Genomic DNA, 24362 nt, shown 5'->3' on the forward strand with positions numbered 1-24362 from the left:
ACCAGCTGCCTCAGATCCTAACAAGAGGCATCCTAGCCTTTGAAGCTTAGAAGGCAGGCATTGACTTCTCTGTAGCTGTGAAAGTCTTATTTTAAATGATATCTTCATATATATTTTTTTTCTTTTCTTTCTTTCTTTTTTTTTTTTTTTTTTGCCAGTCCTGGGCTTGAGCTCAAGGCCTGAGCACTATCCTTGGACTTTCTCAAAGCTAGAGCTCTACCACTTGAGCCTCAGCACCACTTCTGGCTTTTTTCTATGTATGTGGTACCAAGGAATCGAACCTGGGTCTTCGTGCATGGTAGGCCGGCACTCTAACCACTAGGCCAAACTCCTGGCCCCACCATATTTTCTTTTTCATTGAAAATATGTTGTTGAGTGTAGCTACCTTTGTCAATTCCCTTAGATCTTCCGGATAACTTGCTACAGTCTTGGAACTTTGCTGCTTCTTCCCCTGACACTTTTTATGTTATGGATAGAGCTGCTTTTTAAAAACCTTATGAACCAACTGCTACTAGCTTCACACTTCTGCATCTCTTTCCCCCTCTCAGCCTTCTCTGGGTTGAAGACAGTTGCAGCTTCTTTATGGATTAGGCCTTGGCTTAAGGGAATGTTGTGGCAGGTTTGCCCTTCTATTCAGATCACTAATTCTCTTTCCATCTCAGCAGTGTGGCTGAGAAGTGTGTACTTCCTTATTATCTGTACTGTTCACTGGACTAGTACTACTTCAAGAATTTTTCCTTTGCAGTCATAATTTTGCTGTTGAGTACAAAAGGTCTATTTGCTTCTTTTCTTTCTCCTTCTCCCCCTCTGCACCAGCTGTCCCTGAGGCTTAAACTTTGGGCCTGGGCACTGTCCCTAAACTCTTTTTACTTTGAGCCACAGCGCCATTTCCAGTTTTCTGGTGGTTTATTGGAGATAAGAGTCTCTTGGGTTTGGTTGCCTGGGCTGGCTTTGAACCACAATGGCCAGATCTTAGCCTTCTGAGTTGCTAGGATTATAGGCGTGAGCCATCAGTACTCAGGTGTTGGTCTTGTTTTTGGTTACCTTGACCTGTTGGAGAATACTGGTTAGGTATTTGGTAACATACTATTTTTGTCCATTTCTCTAAGAACCAAACCTAGGGGTGAGTGTACCTGTAGCTACTGAAATGTTTCTACCTTTAAAATTCCCAAGGCTCACATCTGTAGTTCTAGCTACTCTAGAGGTTGAGATCTGAGGCTCACAGTTCAAAGGTAGTCCAGACAGGAAAGTCTGTGAGATTTTTATCTCCAATTATCCACCAAAAGGCAGAAGTGGAGCTGTGGCTCAAGTGGTAGACCACATAGCCTTGAGTAAAACATCTCATGAACAGTGCCCAGATCCTGAGTTCAAGCTCCAGGATTGGTACAAAAAGAAATTCTGAGAGAAAGCTGGACCTACATTAGTACTTATTAAGAGTTCTTTTTTCCTATAATAATAAAATTATTACTTCCTTTTGCAATAGCTATAAATAGGGAAAAGGTTGGCTATTCTTCCCAAACATTTTGAAAAACATCTCTAATAGCCTGTTCCTTCGCCAAGCAGGTTAATTTGTCTGAGACACATTTTCAAGTCTGAAATTTTCCACTTCCCCTGCCAGTGAAAATTGTTTTATGGCCTTTTAATGTTCCTACTTCTTGGTTATTCTTTTTCTGGCTCCTTTGTCCCTGATAGCTCTCATCTGACCTTATACAACAAATGAGGATTTTGAAATACTTAGAAGAACAAGTTCTTCATAGATTTCCTATAGTACCTAATAGAAGCCCTAGGACATCTTTACTTCCTAAAAGTTGTTGGGATGTATCCAATGGCAATGGAAAATTACTACTGTCTCCATATTGATTATAGGGTTTTACGTTTTTCATGATGCTATGATAGAATGTTGGTTGTGTGCTAAGTGCTTGTTGTTGTGGGGTAGGAGAAGGCATTGGTGAAGGTGAACATTACAAAGTGCCCTGTTCACATGAGGTTATAGTCTAGTGACACTTTTCTACAAATGGCCTGCATGCAAATTTAAAGGTTACTACACTTGTGCTTTTTTTATGTTCCTGATAAAGAATATCAATCCTTTTTATTCTATGATTTACTCATTAATTCCCCAGATTAGATTACCTTTTTTTTTTTTTTCCTTGCTAGTCCTGGGGCTTGAACTCAGGGCCTGGAGCATTGTCCTTGTGCTTTCTCAAGGCTAGAGCTCTACCACTTGAGCCACAGTACCACTTCTGTCTTTTTCTATGTATTTGGTACTGAGGAATTGAACCCGGGTCTTCATGCATGCTAGGCAAGCACTGTACCACTAGGCCATACTCCCAGCCCCCAGATTAGATTGCCTTGAATCTTGAAGCTCTTGAAATTCCAAGGCACTCCTTACTTTAATGGGGCTAATGTCATTTCCCCATTGGTTTAGTATCATATGATTATTGTTTCCATCTTGCCATTCTTGACTATTGTGTTGTTTTGAAATTGGTATTAGCCTTCCTTATCTTCTTACCTGATTTATATTTTTAAATCCTACTACTATGAGTTGGAAAAATAAAGTAATAAAGCAAAAAAAAAGAAAAGAAAAGAAAAGAATGGGGAGGGGAGGGGATGGAAAGGAGGTAGAGGAGAAGAGGTGGATACATGAAGAGCAGTAACAAAAGTAATGCTTTGCTCTTCTGCTGAGCTAAATCCCCAACCCCTGCTCTTAGGGTTTTCCTAATCCCCTTGCAGAAGGCATTGTTGTTTATCTAGTGTATTTACCTTTTATTATGATTTTCTTTTTGCAAGTCCTGGCTTGAACTCAGGGCCTGAGCACTGCCCTTGGACTTTCTCAAGGCTAGCATTCTACAACTTCCAGTTTTTTCTGCGTATGTGATACCAAGGAATCGAACCCAGGTCTTTGTGCATGCTAGGCGAGCATTTTGCCTCTAGGCTAAACTCCTCACCCCTTTTATTATGATTTGCAGGATACTCTCAGACCTGGACACTGTCCTTGGGCTTTCTCAATACTACTCTATCGATTGAACCACAGCACCACTTCTGCCTTTAGGACACTCTCCTAGCTCCCTCAGAAATGGTTTAAATGTTCACATCCTTTGATCTTTTAATTTTTTTATTTTTTATTTTTTGCTAGTCCTAGAGTTTGAACTCAGGGTCTGGTCACCATCCATGGACACTTTTTGCTCAAGGGTAGTGCTCTGCCACTTGAGCCACAGAGCCACTTCTGGCTTTTTTTTTTTTTTTCAAAAATACTTTTTTTTAAAGAATTTATTAATATTGATTTTTACATTGTATTTTAAATGACAAGTTAAACATACAAGTGTACTTCTGGTTTTTTCTGTGTATATGATACTAAGGAATCAAACCCAGGGCTTCGTGCATGTTAGATGAGCATTCAACCAATAAGCTATGCTCCTGCCCCCTCCTTTGATGATTTTTTCTTTTTTTTTTTTTGCCAGTTCTGGGCTTAAGCTCAGGCCTGAGCACCATCCTTGGACTTTCTCAATGCTAGAGCTCTACCACTTGAGCCTCAGCACCACTTTTGGCTTTTTTTCTAAATACGTGGTATGGAAGAATTGAACCCGAGTCTTCGTGTATGCTAGGCAAGCACTCTACTACCACTAGGCCAAACTCCTGGCCCCATCCTTTGATCTTTATATTCCCCTCTTGTTCTCTTCTGTTTTCTTCCTCTATGAGAACATCTCTATTTAATTGCTTTCTATCTTACTTCACAGCCTCCTGCAATCTGCCTCTTCACTTCTGCTTACCATGGAAAAACCATGCTAGAGGAGCTGTGTTAGATGAGAGACTCACTGCCACTGCATATCTCTGTGACACTTTAGTTTGCAAGTAAAATCAAGTTTTATCCCAAATTTCTAAATTTAGTTAACAACAAAACTTTCCCATCTGTCATCTTACTTGATCATTAGAAGCAACTGTACCCCCCAACTCTACTTGAAGCAGTTATTTCTCCCCTAAAAGCTCATCATGAATTTTCCTGAAAGCTTGCAGTAACACTCTAACCAAACCCTAAGAATTGCTTACCAGTTTTACCAAACTCTTAGGAAGTTTTAGCTAAGTACCAAGTACCTTATGCTGAAAGAGCCGCGGAGACCCGCACCCAAGGACGCACACACGGACCACTGGATGCAATGAGCAAGAGGGTTTTATTCGGGCATGCTCGGGCTCCCAGGTACACGTGACCTCAGATCCGCAAGGTTCGGGTCAGTGGCTGAGAGCCCCGAACTGTCCTGGGGCTGGTTTTTTATAGGTCCACACACTCCGATACAGCAGAGCCCGTTCTTCTTTAGCCAATAAGTTTAAAGCATTACAACAAGGTCTGCACGCAGGCAGCCAATAATTTTAGAACAAACCATACAATTTGACCAATCACCATTTAGATAGTGTTCGTGCTAAGTTGCACATCTCTGGCCCCTGGTATGAGGAAACAATCCTTGGTATGAGGAAACAATCCTTGGTATTCAGCAAGATGTGAGCTCTTGCTTTGGAGGGTGAGGGGCTCTTGCTGCAATCCATTTTTACTACTAAGGGAAAAGGGTAGGTTTAGGCTTTACACAAGTTTTTGCCCAGTTATGAAAGGCACGGGCATTAGCAAGACATGCTTACAAACTATTCTATGACCTCCTGGTTCTGATTAATTTTTAGTGACCATGTACAAGTGACTCTTGGATATGGCTTTCCACATTGTGTCCCCATAGTGTCTCTCCACACAGGAATACTTGTTTGGTTGCTGGACTTGAATCAGGCCCTGGGCACTGTCCCTCAGCTCTTCAGCTCAAGGCTAGAATCCTGCCACTTCAGTCCCGAACTCAGGGCTTGAGTGCCGCTCCCCAGCCCTGCAGCTCAAGGCTTGCACTCTGCCACTGTGAGTCCCGAGCTTGGTGCTTGAGTGCTGTAGCTAGCAGTCACTTAGAGCTCCAAAGCAACTCTGCCTTAATGGCACTCCCCTGTCAGATTAGACACCACAGTCTCACAGGGACTGACTGTTTCGCCCGGGCTGGCTCAGAACTGCGGCTTTCAGATCAATGAGTCCTACAAAAAGGCCACTTTACTCCAATTTAGAAATGACAAAGTGGTCAACATAGAAATAGTTTCCAAGCATGATCTTACCTGGAACTTGGTAATAGCCAAAGAATACAAAAGTAAGCTAAGTAACAATCAAAATACTGGAATAGGCTAAATCTCAGGTTTACACCCATCAGGTGGTTGAATGAGATAAGGATTAGGGAGCTTCCCAAGCTGGGGGAACTGATGGGAAGTTCTCATTCAGTTGTCAAGGAGTAGTTTTATGGCCTGCAGGCTCCAATTCCTTAGTTAGCAAAACACCTGGTTATAAGCATGAGCTAAAACTTAGAATGGCAGTCCTATGATTCTGACTTGGGGTCTTTCAATGCATCTATACTCTACTGGTCCCTGACCCCTATCTTGCCATAACTACCTTTGACTCAGCTAGTTAGGCACCAAATTACTTCAAGGACGTTTTAGACATGTACATGTTTGTAAAGTTAAATAAAAGGCAAATCTCATGCCGTTAAATGCCGGGGCCAGCCGGCAGCAAACCAGGGTTCGTAGATTGGGATTCCTGAAATAGGGGCAAGGACTAGGAAAAATTAAAAGAGACAAACAGATGGAGTTCGGGAGGTCTGCAGCCCAGGTAAAGACTGCAGCCCAGTTTATTTCAAGTTCCGACCTTAAATACTCTTCTTAAAACTAGGGAACTGCCAGAGGCTACATTCATACAAAATAGTAAACAAGTCACATATAGGATAAATGAGAAAGGATTAACATTGCTTAAAGTCATCCTGATAAGAACTGATTGACATTGCTTAAAGTTATCCTGATAAGAGTTACTTCCTTGTGTATACAGTTGTGTAGGTCCAAGGTCAGGTCCAAGGTCATTGACCCCACAGTCGGTCCCCAACAATTAAATGCATATTGCAAATCTGATTTAAAAAAACACAACAGTAGGCAGGTGTTGCAAGAGAAAAACTTGCCTTCATACCTTGTTTCCTCCCCAACAAAACCAGAGGAGGAATGATGTGATACCTTTTCCTTACTAACTACTAGAGCCCACCTAGCTAATGGAATCTAATAATAGAACCACATACCTCTACAGTGGAAACTATAGAACACTGAAGAAAGATACTGTAGAGGACACTAGGAGATGAATGTCTATTTTACAGTCATAGGTCAGCAGAATAAATATTGTGAAAATGGCTAAATCACTGAAAAGCAATAACCATCAAAACTCTAATGACATTCTTTCCCCAAGTATAAAAATCATCCTAAAATACAAATGGAAATACAAAAGAGTAGAGCTGAGCAAAAAGAATATAATGGATGCCAGTGGTTCACGCCTATAATCCTAATTACTCTGGAGACTGAGATCTAAGGATCACTGTTCCAGCCTAGCCCAAGCAGGAAAGCTTGTGAAACTCTTATCTCCAGTTAACTACCAAAAAGCCAGAAGTAGAGCTATGGCTCCGTTGGTAGAGAGCTATCTTTGAGCAAAAAAGCTCAGGGACAGTGCTTAGGCCCTGAGTTCAAGCCCTAGGATGCACATAGACACACACACACACAAAGAAGCTGGGTCCCTATAGTTCACTCGATAGAAGAATAATTTTTGGAAACTTTAAGGTAAAACTAGACATAAGCAAACTTTCTGAAGAGAACTCCAGTAGCTTAGGAAAGATGAGCAAGAATTAACTAATGGGATTGCCTCAAACCAAAAAGCTTCAGTAAGCAAAAGAAACAATCAGTGAAGCCATAGCCCACACAATGAGAGAAAATCTTTGCCAGATAGCTAACAAGTGACTGATATCTAGGGTATGTAAAGAACTCAATTAAACAGCAAAAGAGCAAATAATCCAATCAACAATTGAGTAATGAAACCACATAGCTACTATTCAAATCAAGAAGTACAAATGGCCAATAAATACATGAATTAACAGTCAGCCTCCTTAGCCATTAGGGAAATGCAAATCACAGAACACTGAGATTTCTCCCCTCCCCTGAGAATGGCTGTCATCAAGAACACCAGGAAGACTGGCAAGGATATGTGTGTGTGGCGACTGGAGGGGGCGGGTAGGGGGAAGGGAAGCCCTTGCTTGCTGCTGGTGATAATGTAAGTTAGTTTAGCCACTATGGAAAAATTAAAAATAGAATTCTCACAGGATCCAGCTAATCAAAATCAGCTTACTGTAGACATACCTACACATTCATGTTTGTTGTCACAGTTTCCACAATAGCCAAATCATAGAATCAGCCTAGGTGCCCATCAGATAATGGATAAAGTAATGCGCACACACACACTTAGCTACAAAAATGAAATTATGTCACTGGTAGGAAAATCGATGAACTGTTGATCCTATTAAGGTGACATAAGTCAGTAACAAGGATAAATATTGTGTGTTATCTCTCTTGTTTAAGTAAAAGGGGTTCTTCTTTGGACCTGAAAGAGAAGGGGAAAGGGGGGAGATAGTGGGATGTAAGAAAGTAAATAGAGGAGGTAAATATGATCAAAGTCCATTGTATGCATAATATTGGAAATGTCACAGTGAAACCTCTTTGTACAGTCAGTATATTCTAATAATAACAGCATATTATTACCTCCTTTGTTAAATACATTGTAAAAAACTTACATTATACATTGCAAGAAGTGATCAGAATGAAATCATTATTCTGAGTCATAGAATGAAAACAGTATGAATCTTGTTAAAAATCAGTATTTTTTCCCTCCATCCCTCCTTCCCTTCCCTTCCCTTCCCTTCCCTTCCCTTCCTTTCCCTTCCCTTCCCTTCCCTTCCCCTCCTCTCCCCTCCCCTCCCCTCTCTTCCCTTCCCCTCTTCACAGGTCCCTAGGGCTTCAGCTTTGGGCCTAGACACTGTCCCTGAGCAACTTTTCTTCAAGGCTAGTTCTCTTAACACTTAAATCAGAGCTCCGCTTCTAGCTTTTTCTGTGATTAATTGGCAACGAGTTTCATGGGCTTTACTGCTCAGACTGGCTTCCAACTGCAGTCCTCAAATCTTGGCCTCCTGAGTAGCTAGGATTACAGGCATGAGCCCCCAGGCCTGGTGAGAATCAGTGTTTCTTACTGCATTTATGGGGCAGTATAATTCACTAATAGATTTTGCATGCTAAAATACAGAGGAACAGCCCAGTACTTCTGGGCTGCTAAGGATAAGATTATGTTACAAAATACAGGATCCAGGCCTGGGAATGTGACTTAGTAGTAATGTAGCCCTAGGTTCGATTACTCAGTACTACATAAACAGAAAAAATCAGAAGTGGCATCATGGCTTAAGTGGTAGAGTGCCAACCTTGAGCAAAAGAAGCTCGGGGGCAATGTCCAAATCTTGAGTTCAAGCCCCAGAACTGTCCAAAATAAAGAAAAGAACAGAAAAGAAAAGAAAATACAGGGTCTAGAAGATCTAGAAATAACTTTCTGAAACCATGGACTACAAAAACTGCTAGGTTATAGCCTTAAGTACTTAAGTTTTATTCTTTTCTTCAAATTTCCCAAAATGCAATTATTGGAAATCCTGCTCCCATTCCTCTTATGGCTTATGTTCCCTCCTGACTTTGCCCTGTGGATCCTAGAACTTTATCCTTCTAGCTTAATTCAGAATGGGGCTTTGCTGTAAGAAAGGAATGTGCCACACATGTCTGGTACTGTATCAATGGGACATTGACTTTCCCTGAGTGAGAGTAATTTTGTCATCAGTCCTTCGGCTGGAACTGTAGTATCAGATTTCTCTTGGGAACTGTAATAATCTCAGCTTGTGCTTGGTTCTTAGCCTACCAGCCCAACCTGGAGATTTTGTGGAGCCAATTCCTTAAAATAGATCCCTTCTGGAATTTATTTTGTTCCTTATAAGTTCTCCATTGATAGATTTATTCTGTTCTTAGGACATCATTTGCTTGGTGTCCCTAAGTTCTTCCTAGTTACTTAGGCTGAGATCTGTGGGTCATAGTTTGAAGCCACCACAGGCAGGAAAGTCTGTGTGACTTTTATCTCCAATAAACTACTCAGAAAAAGCTGGAAGTGGTGATGTGGCTCAAGTGGTAGAGCTCTAACCTTGAACACAAAGAGGCTCAGGGATGGCGCCCAAGCTTGATTTCAAGCCCCAGGACTCGGGGGAGAGGGGGGAGTCTTTATTATATTCTATATCTAGGATATAGAATTTTTTGTTAGTTTATTTTGTCTCCTTAGGCCATGTTTTCCTATATGTCTTCTAACTTTCTTAATTGAATACGTGAGATCTTACAAACTTTTCCTTGGGCTGCCTGGAACCATAATCCAATGTCAGCTCCCTATGGAGCTGGGACGGTAGGCACATACCACCATGTGCAGATGTTCATTGTGATAGAGTTTCACAAACATTTTCCCCCCAGCAAAATTTTGCGGTCTACCCAATCTCTACCTCTCAAGTAGCTTGAATTACAGCCAGAAACCACCAGCCTCAAACTTTATTTATAAAGATTATCCCTTGTCATTTGTGTTCATGATATCTTGTTCCTTGTGGTCAGCTAAAGGAATGTTTTGACAGATTTCAGATTTCTCCAGTCTTTGCAGATTGGCTCTGTGCTCCGGCAGACTTTCAAGACTTGGCTTCTGCTGAGCCTAAAAGGTCAGCCCCACATGGAAGCTTGAGGTCTTGTAAGGTATTTCTGAGCATATGTCTTTTTTATCATTCCCTTGGTTCTCTAATCCCCACATGAACTTGGCAGCTTTATAGTGCCCTAATTTCCAAGTCTTCATATTCTTATCCATGTCTGTACTCCTAATCTCTTGTCCCAGAGGGCTGTGGTTCTCTAGTTTTCTTTGCAGATCTTGCACATAGTGTCTTCTTTCCCAGCTTGCCTTGTTGCATCAATCATTTAGCTACTCCTATGAAGGACCAAGTAATTGTACACAATAGTTCGTAAATAAGATATGGTCTGCTTCTTCCTATTGAAAGGCAGAAACTGAGATCAGCTGGTATCTCTTCAAGACCAGAATCATCATCCCCTTCATTGGGGAGGGCCAGGAGCAAAGGTGAGCGAAATAGCACATAACCTTCACTTTGAATTTGAATATGAACGTTTAAATTTTGATTGAATGTCTGCTATCTTTGGCTGTTTGTTTTCCAAACTGGCAAAGTTCTTTCAAATAGCTCCTGCTTATTTTTCTGGTTTGGTTTGGTGTGTGTGTGTGTGTGTGTGTGTGTGTGTGTGTGTGTGTGTGATTTGAAGAACTGAAATTTGAGCACAGAACTTGTCAGGCAGATGCTGTAACATTTGTGATACATCTTCAACTGCTCTCCCCTCCCTTTTATTATTTATTTATTTACTTACTTATTTTTGTGGGTTATGGGGCTTGAACTCTGGGCCTGGGTGCTGTCCCTGAGCTCTTCAGCTCAAGCCTACCAACCTACCCCTTGAGCTATAGCCCCACTTCCCATTTTCTAGTGATTAATTGGAGAGAAGATTCTCATGTTCTTTAGTGCCTGAGCTGGCATTGAGCCTCAATCCTCAGATCTCAGCCTCCTGAGTAGCTAGCATTATAGGCATGAGCCACTGCACCCTGCTCCCTTTTATTTATTTTTAACTATTTATGTTTCTTTTTTTATATATTTTATTGTAATTAATAAAAGGGTTACATGATATTTGCCAGATAGAAGGTGCATTAATTCACATACATTGATACCCTTTCACATGTCTTGGTACCCATTACCCTCCCCCCACCCACCACCCACTACCCGTATTGGTTTTCCCCCCTTCCCTATCAAGTTTCAAATAACCAAATACAAATAAATTCAATATATCAGATAACAAAGTGAGATACTGTAACAATATGAGATACCCAAGGGACAGCAAAGGAGATGAGAGATAACATAGTACATTAAGGACAACAATCATTCATTATATGGCTTTTGTTTCAATATCCTGGAGGTCCTTCCAGTTAGCTTCATACTATATGGTCTTATGTATCAAGGTTTTGCTCTATTGCAGATCTCTGCTAGTAGAGCCCAAGGTTTCTACTGATTATGACAAATGAGGGAAACCATTGAGCCTAAGTTCCTTTGAGTCTGGCTTACTTCACTTAATATGATTTTTTCTAAGTCTTTCCATTTCCTAACAAATGGGGCGATGTCATTCTTTCTGACAGCAGCATAGAATTCCATTGTGTACAAATACCACAACTTGTTGATCCACTCATCAACTGAGGGACATCTAGGTTGGTTCCATATCTTTGCTATGGTGAATAATGCTGCAATGAACATTGTTGTGCTAGTGGATTTAGTATGCCCTAGATTCTGGATGGTTGGGTAAATGCCTAGTAGTGGAATTGCTGGGTCATAGGGGAGTTCTATGTTTAGCCTTTTGAGGCACTGCCATACTGCTTTCCATAGTGGTTGAATGAGTTTGCACTCCCACCAACAGTGTAGTAGTGATCCCTCCTGGCCACATCCCCTCCAGCATCTGTTATTATTCGTTTTTCTGATCCTGGCCATTCTAACTGGAGTGAGGTGGAATCTTAGAGTTGTTTTGATTTGCATTTCTTTTATTTTATTTTTTTTTATGTTTACATCACATTTTATTTAATTTTTTTTATTGTAATTAGTAAAAGGGTTACATGATATTTGCCAGATAGAAGGTGCATTAATTCACATACATTGATACCCTTTCACATGTCTTGGTACCCATTTCCCTCCCCCCCCACACCCCCCACCCGTGCATTTCTTTTATGACCAGAGATGTGGAGCATTTCTTCATGTGTCTATAGGCCATTTTGTTTCTTCTTCAGAGAAGACTCTCTTTAAGTCTTTGGCCCATTTTTTAATGGGATGGTTGTTACTTTGGAGATTAGTTTTGGAGTGATTCAATTTTTTGAGTTGTTGATATATTTTAGATATGAGGCCTTTGTCTGTTGTTTGGTTGGTGAAGATCTTCTCCCACTCTGTAGGCTTCCTAATTAATTTACTAGCTATGTCCTTTGCCATACAAAAGCTCTGCAGTTTAATGCAGTCCCACTTATCCAGCCTTTCTCTGATTTGTTGTGATTCTTGGTCCTTATTAAGGAAGTTTCGACCTGTGCCAAGGAGACCTAGTGTATCTCCTATTCCTTCTTGTAATAACTTTTTATGTTTCTTTGAGGGAAGGGAGCCTGGAGCTTTTTTTGGGGGGGGGGGGGGTGTCAGCCCTGGGGGCTTGAACTCAGGGCCTAGGCACTCAAGGCTAGTGCTCTGCCACTTGAGCCACAACACCACTTCCAGCTTTTTCTGTGTATGTGGTACCAAGGAATCGAACCCAGGACTTTGTGCATGCTAGGCTTCATTCCAGGCTGGGGCTGGGTTCGGAGCCTGGAGCTTTCTAGTCCAGAATTTGTTCTGCTATTCAATACCTCTACTATTACAATGCACTAAAACTAGCCAATCTCTGGACTCTTTCCAGTGCAACTGCCTTCTTGCTTTGCTTCCCCAGCTATTAGTGGTTGTAGTCTTGTACTTATGTTATCATCCTCAGATTGTTTCATGAGGAGGGGGCCGGAATCCCTAACAGCATGAACTTTTGCAGAGGAGGGAGAGGAGCATGTGAAAACATCCTCAGTGAGATAGAAGGAAAAAACCAGGCACTGGTGGCTCACGCCTATAAAGCTACTCAAGAGGCTGAGTTGTGAGGATTGTGGTTCAAAGCCAGCTCAGGCAGGAAAGTCCTTGAGACGCTTATCTCCAATTAATTACTCAAAAGTGAAATGAGAGCTGCAAGCTCAAAATGGTAGACCACTAGCCTTGAGTGAAAAAGTTCAGGGACAGCACCCAGACCCTGAATTTGTGACTGAACAGGGAAGAAAAAAAAGAAATATAAGGAAGTTACAGTGCTGACAATTCAACCAAATGATCTCCCTTGCATTATAGACAAATTTGCATTATAGACAAATTATTTACCTTTTATACAACAAATTTCCCCTTCCCCATCCCCCTGTCTCCCTCTCGTCCTAGGGGCTTGAACTCAGGGCCTGATCACTGTCTCTGAGCTTTTTTGCTCATGGCTAGTGCTCTGCCACTTGAGCCACAGCTCCCCTTCTTGCCTTTTTGGTGTTTATTTGGAGATAAGAGTTACATTGGGCCAGGTGAGGTGGCTCATGCCTGTAATCCTGGAGGCTGAGATCTGAGGATCGTGGTTCAAAGCCAGCCCCAGCACTAAAGAACGTGAGATTCATCTCCAATTAACCACTAGAAAACTGGAAGTGGCACTATGGCTCTAGGGTAGGGTGGTAGCCTTTAGCTGAAGAACTCAGGAACAATGTCCAGGCCCAGAGTTCAAGCCCCATGACCCACAAAAGAAAAAAAAAACTGGCTTTCTTGCCTGGGCTTGACTTCAAAACTGTTTAATTGAAGGTAAGATAAGAGTTTTACTGGCTTTCTTGCCACTGGCATATGACTGTGTTTTTCTTTGTTTTTGTTTTTTTTTTCCCCTAATCCTGAGGCTTGAACTCAGGACCTAGGCACTGTCTTTGAGCTTTCTCAAGGCCTGCACTCTACCTGTCAAAGCACAGCACCATTTAATGGCTTTTTCTGTGTATGTGCTACTGAGGAATCCAACCCAGGACTTCGTCCATGCTAGGCAAGCAATCTACCACTAGGCCACACTCCCAGCTCTCTCTTCATGTTTTTGACATAAAAATCCTAATGACCCCATCATCTGAGCCATATTCATGTGTGTGTGTGTGTGTGTGTGTGTGTGTGTGTGTGTGTGTGTGTGTGTGTGTGTGTGTGTGTCTCTCTCTCTCTCTCTCTCTCTCTCTCTCTCTCTCTCTCTCTCTCTCTCTCTCTCTCTGTCAGTCTGTGTGTCTTGTTTGTGGGGCTTGAATTCTGGGCCTAGGCGCTTGAGCCACAGCACCACTCCCAGTTTTCTACTGGTTAATTGAAGATAAGAGTCTTGGATTTTGGTGCCCGGGCTGCTTTAAACAGCAATCCTCAGATCTCAGCCTACTGAGTAGCTAGGATTACAGGTGTGAGCCACCAGCGCGCCCCACCTGAGTCAGAACTCATGAAATCCCCTAGTAAAACGCCTTCACAAAGGCTTTCATGTTTGTGAGTAAAGTCAACTGAGAAACAAAACAAACCTGTGTGTTAATTCCACCAGGTTCCTGAAGGTAGCAGCAGTATTCTTTGAATTATATTTGTCTGCATGTTTTTTTTTCCCCTTTTAGATTTGGAAGAAAACGTTTCCAAGCAGAAAAGATAAGATGTTTTTCTGTTCCTTTCTCCATTGATTATGATCTTTAAAACAATTGTTTATCAGTGTGATTGGTGAAACTCTCATCTCAGCATTGTGTTAATTTGTATTTCTTTCATAAACAGGGAGGCTAACCCAATTTTTGCATGCCTCAAAGCTTTTCTTCTTCCCTGAATGATTTTTATATCCTTTACCTTTATGTTGAGATTTAATTTTGTGGCCTTTACTTTTCTCTCGTTAAAAAAATAATATGTCCTGAGAAGTGGGGCTGTGGCTTCAGGGGTAGGGCAGTAGCCTTGAACTGAAGATCTCAGGGACAGTGCTCAGGCCCAGAGTTCAAGTCCCATGACCCACCAAAAAAAGAAAAAGAAAAAGAAAAATACATCCTGCACTATAGACAACTGAGTTTAAAAAGAAAATTTAAAGGGCACACATGAATAATGACAAAGATGGCAGCTTTAGTTTTTTTTGGGGGGTGTGTGTGTGTTTATTGTTGGAATAATGTATGGAGGGGTTACAGTTACATTCGTCAAATAGTAGGTGATTTTTTCGTTTTGTTCTTTTTTTAAACCTAATTCACATTGTACATAAATTTGCTATGATGTTTTGTTCATATAATTATATGGTAATATTTCCTATACTGTTAATGATTTTTTAATGTCTTTATGATTTTTATCTTTTTTCCTCTTTTGTTCAAGAACAGGACTCCAACTCAGTATTTGATGCTTATCACTCATTGGCAGGTGGCCTACCGCTTGAGCAGTGCTTCCTACCCTGAGTTTCATTAGTACTGTTCAAAACTTGACAAACCTAAAATAATCTACTTAGGGAAACAGTTTGTTGCTGGGTGCTGGTGGCTCATCCCTGTAAACCTAATGCCTCAGATTGAGATTTGAGGATTGTAATTTATAGACAGCTTGGACAGGAAAATCCAGGAGACTCCTACCTCTAACAACAACAAAAAAGCTACAAGTAGAGTTGTGGCTCAAGTGGTAGAGCAGTAGCCTTGAGTGAAAAAGCTAATTAAGGAGGATAGTGCCTAAGCCCTGGGTTCAAACCCCAGTACTGGCACATACACACAAAAGAAAAGAATATAATCCTGCAGTCAGAAATGACTATTCTTAATCTTTCAATGTATTTTTTCAGCCCCTTTTCTATGTAAGAATGATAGATTTTTATATCATTACTGTGATACAGTGCAGTTTTACATATAATATTATTAAATTTTACATGTGCTATTAAAACTATTTTAAAGGATTATGTTTGTTATTGGCCATATGTTAATTTATTGTTAATCTCTTTGGCAATCCATTGTTATGACTATTAAAAATTACCCTACTACTTCATTATTCAACACTATGTCACAGTGGAATTTTGAATATAAAAGTCTTCAATTTCTGATTCTTTCCTTATTAAAAAATTCCTGATGTGAAATTACTGAGTAAAATATTACTGCCATTTTAAAAAATGCCATAGAAATAAACTTACGTAAAAGGATCTGTTGTTGTTAAATACTTAAAAACAAAACAAAATCTATTTTCTAACTTGGAGAATGTGAGGTAAGGGGTGACATTGTCCACAAAGAAATGTACTCTTTACCTGACTTGTATAACTGTAACCCCTTTGTACATGGCCTTTATAATAACAACTTAAAAATTAAACATGACACCTATAATCTATCACGGTTCAAAGCTAACCTGGGCACTAAAGACCGGAGACTCTTATCTCTACTTAACCACCAGAAAACCAGAAGTACCACTGTGGCTCAAGAGGCAGAGTGATAGCCTTGAGCTGAAGAGCTCAGCAACAGCATCCAGGCCCAGAGTTCAAGCCCCAAGACTGACATCCCCCCAAAAAAAATTAAATATGAAAACTTTTATTTTGTCTTCCTTTTTAGTACTGGGGATTGAGGGGATTGAGCTCAGGATCGTATACTTGCTAGTCAAGTGTTTACCACTAAGTTATATCCCGGCCCTGTATATACTTTTTAAGGTGAAAAATGGTATCCTAATATTTGTATTAATTTAAAAATTATTAATAACCTTTCTTTGGTATGCTGGTCGTGGGGCTTGAACTCAGGGCCCAGGCACTGTCCCTGAGCTTCTTTGCTCAAGGATAGTGCTCTTCCACTTGAGCCACAACTCCATGTCTGACTTTTTGGTGGTTAATTGGACATAAGAATATCTCATGGGCTTTCCAACCCATGCTGGCTTCAAACTGTGATCCTCAGATCTTGACTTTCAGGCATGAGCCATCAGCACCTGCCTTTAATAACTTTTAAGCTCAATAGGAGCTTAATTCCATCCTTTATGCACTTTATCTGTTTATTATGTCTAATAGCACTTTAAAATTCTTTTTCCACATTATTTTGTGTATATTAAGCCTTAATTAGAGATATATTTTGTTCTCAGTTGTTTTAGATTCAATTTTCTTCCGTTAGTTTTGTTTTCTCATTTGGCTGATTATAAATGTATTTAACCATTATTGTTAAAGTACCAAAAATATTTTAACATTTATTAAAGAAGATAGTAAAAAATCACTAACAGCTCACAAAGTAACTAGTATTAATATTTAAATGTATTCGTTCCATGTTTCAGAGACAGAAAAAATATTGGAACTAAATCCTAGTTTAATTCTAGGAGGTAACAGTTAAGTTTAGGAGTTGAGACTCTTTTGTAATGTGGTAAGTTGTCTTCTTGTGATCCATATGCTTCACATAAAGACCCTCCCTACTGAATTTTGCCCCTAATGATGTAGACATGAGAGTAAATCACATTGGCTATAAGTATCAGAGAACCTCCTTATGGTGGTAAAAACAACAGTGAACATTTTTACTGAATTTCACTGTCAGGCAATGAAATCAAGAATTTACATAAATTCATTCAATCTTTACAACTGTGAAATATGTATTTTTACTCTCTTAATTTTATTTAGGGGGAAACTGAGGCATGGCTGGAGCACCAAAGAAATCCCAAAGACTGAACTGCTCAAATACAAGTGTGAAAACAGGCCAAACCTTATGATTATCTCATTTTAGACATTATTTTTATCTAGACAGATGCTGCCTGGTGGTGGAGAGAGAACAGTACATAGAAAGCAGAGATACCGGCCAGAGCATTGCCTAGTGGTAGAGTGCTTGCGTAGCATGTATGAAGCCCTAATTCCTCAGTACTATATACACAGGAAATGCTTTGAAGCATGTATGAAGCCCTAATTCCTCAGTACCATATACACAGAAAAAGTCAGAAGTGTGCTGTGGCTCAAGTGGTAGAGAAAGCTCAAGGACAGTGTCCAGGCCCTGAGTTCAAGCCCAAAGGGTGGCAAAAAAAAAAAAAAACAAAAAAAAAAAACAGCCGGGAATTGGGAGCTTGCCTAGTGGTAGAGTGCTTGCCTAGCATGCATGAAGACCCAGGTTCGATGGTTCAATTCCTTGTCCCACATACATAGAAAATATCCGGAAGTGGTGCTGAGGCTCAAGTGGTAGACCTCTAGCCTTGAGAAAGTCTAAGGGCATTGCTCAGGCCCTGAGCTTAAGCCCAGTACTGGCAAAAAAAAGAAAAAGAAAAAGAAAAAAGAAAGAAAGAAAAGAAAAGATACCTGATGAGTAAGGAGAAATATTGGTAATGTTGTAGGCAGTCAAAATTATTACAATATGAAGTATGAGATTCTGAGATAAAACTTTATCCTTATTGTTCAGGTCATTGTTTTCTGAATGAGAGTACTTGTTAGTAATTTGTTTGGGTGTGTCACTCATAGAGATTGAATCTCAGTGCCTAGGTGCTAGCCCTAAGCCAGAAGTGGAGATTTTGCTCAAGTGGTAGAGCTTTGAAGAAGCTCAGGAATCACGCCCAGGCCCTGAGTTCAAGCTCCAGGGCTGGCATAGAAACAAAATCAAAAACAACCCCAAAGCAAGAAAACCTAAGAGAAACAATTTCAAGACAAGATTTCAGTGGGTAGCCTATGCTGGCCTCAAACTTGGAATCCTCCTACCTCAGTCTCTGAAGTGTTAGGCTTACTAGTATGTCCTACCACATATGTCTTCTAAGATAAAGTTTTAGAACAGGGACTCTGAACTATTGAAAAAGAAACATAAAGAAGAAACAAGTTGTAAGTGGCATCAAGAAACCAACTATGCACAGAAATGGAGGGAAAACAGATGAACAAATGCAGTGGTGCTACTCAGTAGACACTGCTGCAAATGAACTCTATTACTTGTGGTGGGGATGGGAGGGAAAAATAGGGAGATTGAAGGAAGGAGTGACATTGTCCAAAAAAGACATGTACTCATTACCTGACTATGAAATGGTAACCCCTCTATATATCACCTTTATAATAATCTATATTGAATAATAATAAAAAGCAAGTATTAGTGCGAATAACCTCAGTACTCACAAAGGGGCTTTAGAGATCGAGGCAACTGCTTTAATGATCAGCTTCACATCCTGGTCTCTCTCACAAATATTCCTATCCTCAGAAGTTATTCTTTAAATGTAATTAGAGGAACATGGAACAGTGTTTGATGTGGTGCTTGTTATAAAGTAAGTGCTATGTAAATGTCACCTGTTATTACAGTTTTCATTCACATTATTAAAAAAAAGGCTCTTTACTCAGTCTTGTATCAGGTCTCTCACTGCTGCAGTTCATCATCTTTGCAGTGACTTGCTATAGACTTGTCACTGCAGCAGACAGGACACAGGCTGGATTGCTTTTCACACAAGCCACTGTCTTGACTGCCAAGTATGACTGGTGAAATACTGGGAGATCTTGTGTCTCACACAACTCAAGACGTTTGCAATCACCTCTCAGTTGCCCAGCAACGAATAATACTCATTTTGAACAAAAGAAAGGATTGACAGTGTTAGATTTTACCTTAGGCCTATGCTTCTAGAAAACTGGGCCAATTAATGAAGCCTTCCAGGAACTGGAAATGTAGCTCAGTGGTAGAGTGCTCCCCTAATGTGTGCAAGGCCTAAAGTTCAGTTCCTAGCACTACCTCCATCCCTCCCCCCCCCCAAAAGAAGCAAAAGAAAACACTAAAATATACTTTGGGGCTGGGAGTTTGGCCTAGTGGTAGAGTGCCTGGCATGCATGAAGACCCAGTTTCGATTCCTCAGTACCTCATACATAGAAAAAGCCAGAAGTGGTGCTGTGTCTCAAGTGGTAGAGTGCTATCCTTGAGAAAGCCCAAGGACAGAGCTCAAGGCCTGAGTTCAAGCCCCCAAAACTGGCCGATTATTCCCACCTAGAATTGTAACTATTCAGGAGTTTAAGATCAGACAATCTTGGTTTAAAAACCTTCCTAAGCAGAAAAGTCCATGAGATTCCATCTCCTATTGACCAGAAAAGAATGCCAGGTTGGAGGTGTGCCTCATAATAAAGTGCCCACAATGTACAAATATGCTGAGTGAGGGAGTGAGGTCCAGAGTTCATGCCTCAATATTAACACAAGCACACACAGACGCACACATACCTCTTTCTTTTTCAGGAAATGCTTATTTTGAAGAAGTATACTATCCCATGTGACTTAGGTATGACCTCTTTTGCCTTTAACAAAGCCAAACAACCCTCCAATTTCTCATTCTTTGTCTGCTAAGTGATTAGCTGAACTATGGGAACTTCCTGATAGTTTGATCCACTCACTATACCTGCTACTTTGTCTGAATCATATATAGTGAAGCCTCTCTCCTTGCCTGAGTCTAAGCCAGCACACAATCATTCAAAATGGCTCATTTCTTTTTTTTTTTTTAGAGAAAAAAGCATTTTATAATCAGCTATCCAATTACTATCCAATTACTATACCCTTTCATCCTGCTTCTTCGCTCCCAGAAAGTTCTAGCCTGCTCATTTCTGCTTATAATACGTTACAGTAAATTTAACTTTTAAAAGCAAGAAGAATCTTTTCCCAACTTGACTTTGGAAACCCAGATTTCCCAGCCAGAGGATCTCAGTATTTCAGTAGTCTCCCCATACCTCTGCTCTCCTGCTCTTTTTTTTTGGAATGAAGTGTGTGTGTTTGTGCATGCACACGTGCATGCGCTTGAGAACATGCATGCATGCACCAGACCTGGAGTTTGAACTCAGGGCCTGGGTGCTGTCCCTGAGCTATTTTTACTCAAGTCTTGTGCTCTATCACTTGACCCACAGCTCTACTTGTGGCTTTTCCTGTAATTAACTAGAGATAAGTTTCACAGACTTTCCTGCTGGAGCTGAGTTTAAACTGTAATCCTCAGATGTTAGACTCTTCGGTTGGTAGGGTTACAAACATGAGCCACTGGTGCCCAGCTTGAGTATATGTTTTTAAATTTTCTTTCATTTAAGTAGTTGTACAAAGGGGTCTTAATTCCACAAATCAGATTTGAGTACAATGCCTCGGTATTACCCCTTCCATCATTCTTCCCCATCCTTGAAAATATGTTTTATAGAAAACTGCTTTGTTTTCTGTGGATGGGATGGGAGCCAAATAAAAACCCTTCCTTCTTGTCCCTTCCTAGGATTGGAGTGGTGGACAGTCTGACCACCAGATCTGATTACAAATCAAAAGGCTCTTGGTTCCGATGGAAGGTTAAAGATCCAATGACAAGAGTCCCAGCAACAGTGAAAATCGCAGTGAAAGGACACTGAGATCATTTACTGGTAGGTATCACATAGCATACCCTTGCCAGCCACATAGGTAAGTTTCATGTACAGTTTTATATACCTTATTCCTTGGCAAGTGCTATCATCTCTCCTCAATGGAATTGTCCTGCAGAATGAACAAACTAGTGTAAACTTCTGGAGGGAGGATTTTTTTTTTTTAATAAATAGGTCTCAGATTTAGTAAACGTCAGCATGCCATGATCACAGCAGTGTCATGAAGCATACTTGTAGTCCTACACTCCTGTCCCTAGCAGTTGATTTCACATGGTTTTTCATTTGAAGCCACATCCCTCACTGCCTACAGCCTCCATGCTTTGCTTTCCGATCCTTCTTTCTCCTGTTAGTGTACCTTACCAGACAACCTTGAAAGCAAGACAAACAAGCAATAGTTAGATCCATCAATATCTTTACTGTCCTCTTCTCTCATCCCCTCAGGCAGACTAGGCCACGTTTCTCTTTTTTTTTTTTTTTTTTGCCAGTCCTGGGCTTGAGCTCAGGGCCTGAGCACTGTCCTTGGACTTTCTCAAGGCTAGAACTCTACCACCTGAGCCTCAGCACCACGTCCGGGTTTTTCTATGTATGTGGTACCAAGGAATCTAACCCGGGTCTTCGTGCATGCTAGGCAAGCACTTTAACCACTAGGCCAAATTCCCGGCCCACTTGTTTCTCTTTTAATCATAACTTAAAAAAAAAAAAAGAAAACCTTCCTGGGAGTTGTAGACATGGAGTAAGAGAACAGAAGCATAGTCATTAAAGCAGTGGCTTGAGCCACTGGAATGTCTTTCTCAGACCTAAAGCCACTCTTTGAGTCATGAGGTTATTTTCACTGACAGTTAGTGCTCTTAATGGTACTGCTGTGCTCATAATTGGTTCCATCTTTGTCTTTTTCTATAATAGACTGGATTTGTACTTAGACTCCTCCATACCGTACATACCCTCAGGGCCACAGGCTTTTTCTTCTTTACCCAGTACAATGTGAAAGATTTTGTTTGAAAAATAGATAAATCACAAGTAACTAACTTAAGAAGGCTTTAGCTTGGTGTCTGATGTTTTCCTGGGCTCTATAACTTTTTTTTTTTTTTTTTTTTTGGTGTAAGAGATGTTACTCAGGGCCTGTTACTGGTGCCTCCCAGCCATAAGGCCTTAGCTCTGGGTCCAAAATGCTCACCCACATTAAGAAAAAATGAGTTAAGTTCAGTGTTTCCTGCTGTAATCCCAGCAGTTGGGAGCTTGATGTAGGAGGATCTCTAGTAAAAAGCCAACATAGGCTACAGACTATCCTTATTTAAAAGAAAAGAAAACAAGAAGCAAAAAAATGGGAAGGAAGAATTGGGCACCAGTGGCATACCTATACTCCTAGTTACTCAGAGGTTGAGACCTGAGGATTTTAGTTTGAAGCCAGCCCAGGCAGAAAACTCCTAGACTCCCATCTCCAAATAACCAGCAAAATAGTTGTACTGGGGAACCTGTCTCAGGTGAAAGAGTGCTACCCATGAGCACAAAAGCCAAGTAAGAGCTTGAAATCCTGAGTTCAAACCCCAATACTGGTGCACTGGTGCATGTGCACACATGCGTGCGTGCGTGCGTGTGTGCGCGCTTGCACATAAACACCAAGAAAAAAGGCGGGGGGAGAAAGGGAGGAGGACAAAGGAAGCAACATGAACCTGTTTACAGTTTGAGCCAGATATGGGCAGGGAGCTTAGTCTGCCTTGCCTATAGCAGTTTCTTTTTTCTTTCTTGTATTGGTGTTTTATGAAATAGTGTCTCTCCATGGAAGAGTAACAAGGCCTTGCTGTGAATACCTGGCAAGCTTGCAACAAGACTCCAGTTCTTGAGAGTCATCAGTGTTTTTTTCTTCATTGGATTTTACAATAATTAACCAACCACTGGATCCAAGTACTACAGTGCTTACCACCAATGTATTGCCCCTTGTTCTATCTCCTTACTTCATCCTAGGAGCTAAACCATTATCCTGAATTTTCTGATTTTCTGATTATCCTTACTTGGCTTTTTTCCCCCTTTTCTTTTTTTTTCTACAAATTTCCTAAGTTTAAAGTTTGTATAATGGTACATGTTTATGAATTTAAGCAGTTCACGATAAACAGTATTATGCTATATATATTTTTCTGGGACTTGGTTCTCTCATAGAGTACTAGTTTTTACTATAACTAATCTATATTGCATTCATTTATAGTTTATTCATTTATATCGTTCTATAATATTCCATTGTTGGAATTCTCCATACTTTAGCATTTTTTTCTGTTTTTAGGAATGTGTTATTTTAATGCCTTTCCTTTTGCAAACAATGCCTTAACTCATTCTCTACTTTTTTTTTTTTTTTTTTTTTTTTTTTTTTTTTTTTGTGGTCATGGGGCTTGAACTCTGGGCCTGGATGTTGTCCCTAAGCTCTTCAGCTCAAGGCTACCACCTTACTCCTGGAGCCACAGCCACACTTCCCATTTTCTATGATTAATTGGATATAAGTATCTCACATTCTTTAGTGCTAGGGCTGGCTTAGAACAGCAATCCTCAGATCTCAGCCTCCTGAGAAGCTAGGGTTACAGGTGTGAGCCACCGTGCCTGGCTCTCTACAAGTTCAGTAGCTATTAAACTATATACCTAGGCGAAGTACTTCTAGTTTGTACATATATGTGTATGTACATAGGCATATTTTATAGGTATATACACATTATATAACTATTAAGTATATAGAATGTTTTAATATAGAGATAGTCATATGTGTGTGTGTGTGTATATATAAAATATCTAGTTGTTGCTGGGTGCCAGTAGCTCACCCCTGTAATCCTGACTACTCAGGAGGTTGAGATCTGAGGATCATGGTTTGAAGATGAGGAAAGTCTATGAGACTCTCTGTGTGTGTGTGTGTGTGTGTGTGTGAGAGAGAGAGAGGGGGGGGGAGAGAGGGAGAGAGAGAGACGACAGAGACAGAGGGAATGTGTCTCTTATCTCTAATAGCAGAAAAAGTCACATGTGGAAAGCTGTGGCTCAAGCAAAAGAAGTTCTGGGCCCTGAACCAGAAAAAAAGAAAATTTAAAAAAAGGCCAGTTTTCAGAGGGGTTTGTTTGTTTAAATTTGCAGTCTTGCCAGCAGTAAGTATATTTGGGTCTTTACTGAAATTTGCTGTGGACATTTTTTAAATGATATACATGAAAGCCTTCAAAGAAGACAGCTTTGTTTGACTAATCAAGATAAGGCTTATCAACTCACCATAACTATAGTCATCCTTATCTCAGCATGTCTCTAGGGAATCCCTGAGTTTACTCCAGCAGCCAATAGACTCACAAGTGGCTTTTTTTCCTGGGGGGGGGGGGGGATATTCATAGATTATTATTTCATTGTACTATTTACTAGGAATAAGCAAAAGACATGTAAAATGCTTAATCCATGGCTCCAAAGGTTAATAATAGTCATGATAACTAAAACTTTATTTAACTCTTATGGTCAGCAAATTACTATGTATG

At 40.5% G+C, this 24362-nt stretch overlaps 1 long non-coding RNA gene across 2 annotated transcripts in view; it reads left to right on the forward strand.

The window, feature by feature from the left end:
- Positions 1 to 24362, forward strand: part of LOC150041016 (uncharacterized) — an 83593-nt gene that overhangs the window by 46441 nt on the left and 12790 nt on the right. For both annotated transcript variants that reach the window (XR_016533894.1, XR_016533895.1), the window contains exon 3: positions 20736 to 20877. This is a non-coding gene — a long non-coding RNA (uncharacterized LOC150041016). The remainder of the gene's footprint in view (positions 1 to 20735; positions 20878 to 24362) is intronic.

The sequence above is a fragment of the Megascapheus bottae genome, chromosome X (assembly GCF_031878675.1).
Source record: "Megascapheus bottae isolate mThoBot1 chromosome X, mThoBot2.hap1, whole genome shotgun sequence".
In the NCBI taxonomy this organism is placed as follows: Eukaryota; Metazoa; Chordata; class Mammalia; order Rodentia; family Geomyidae; genus Megascapheus; species Megascapheus bottae.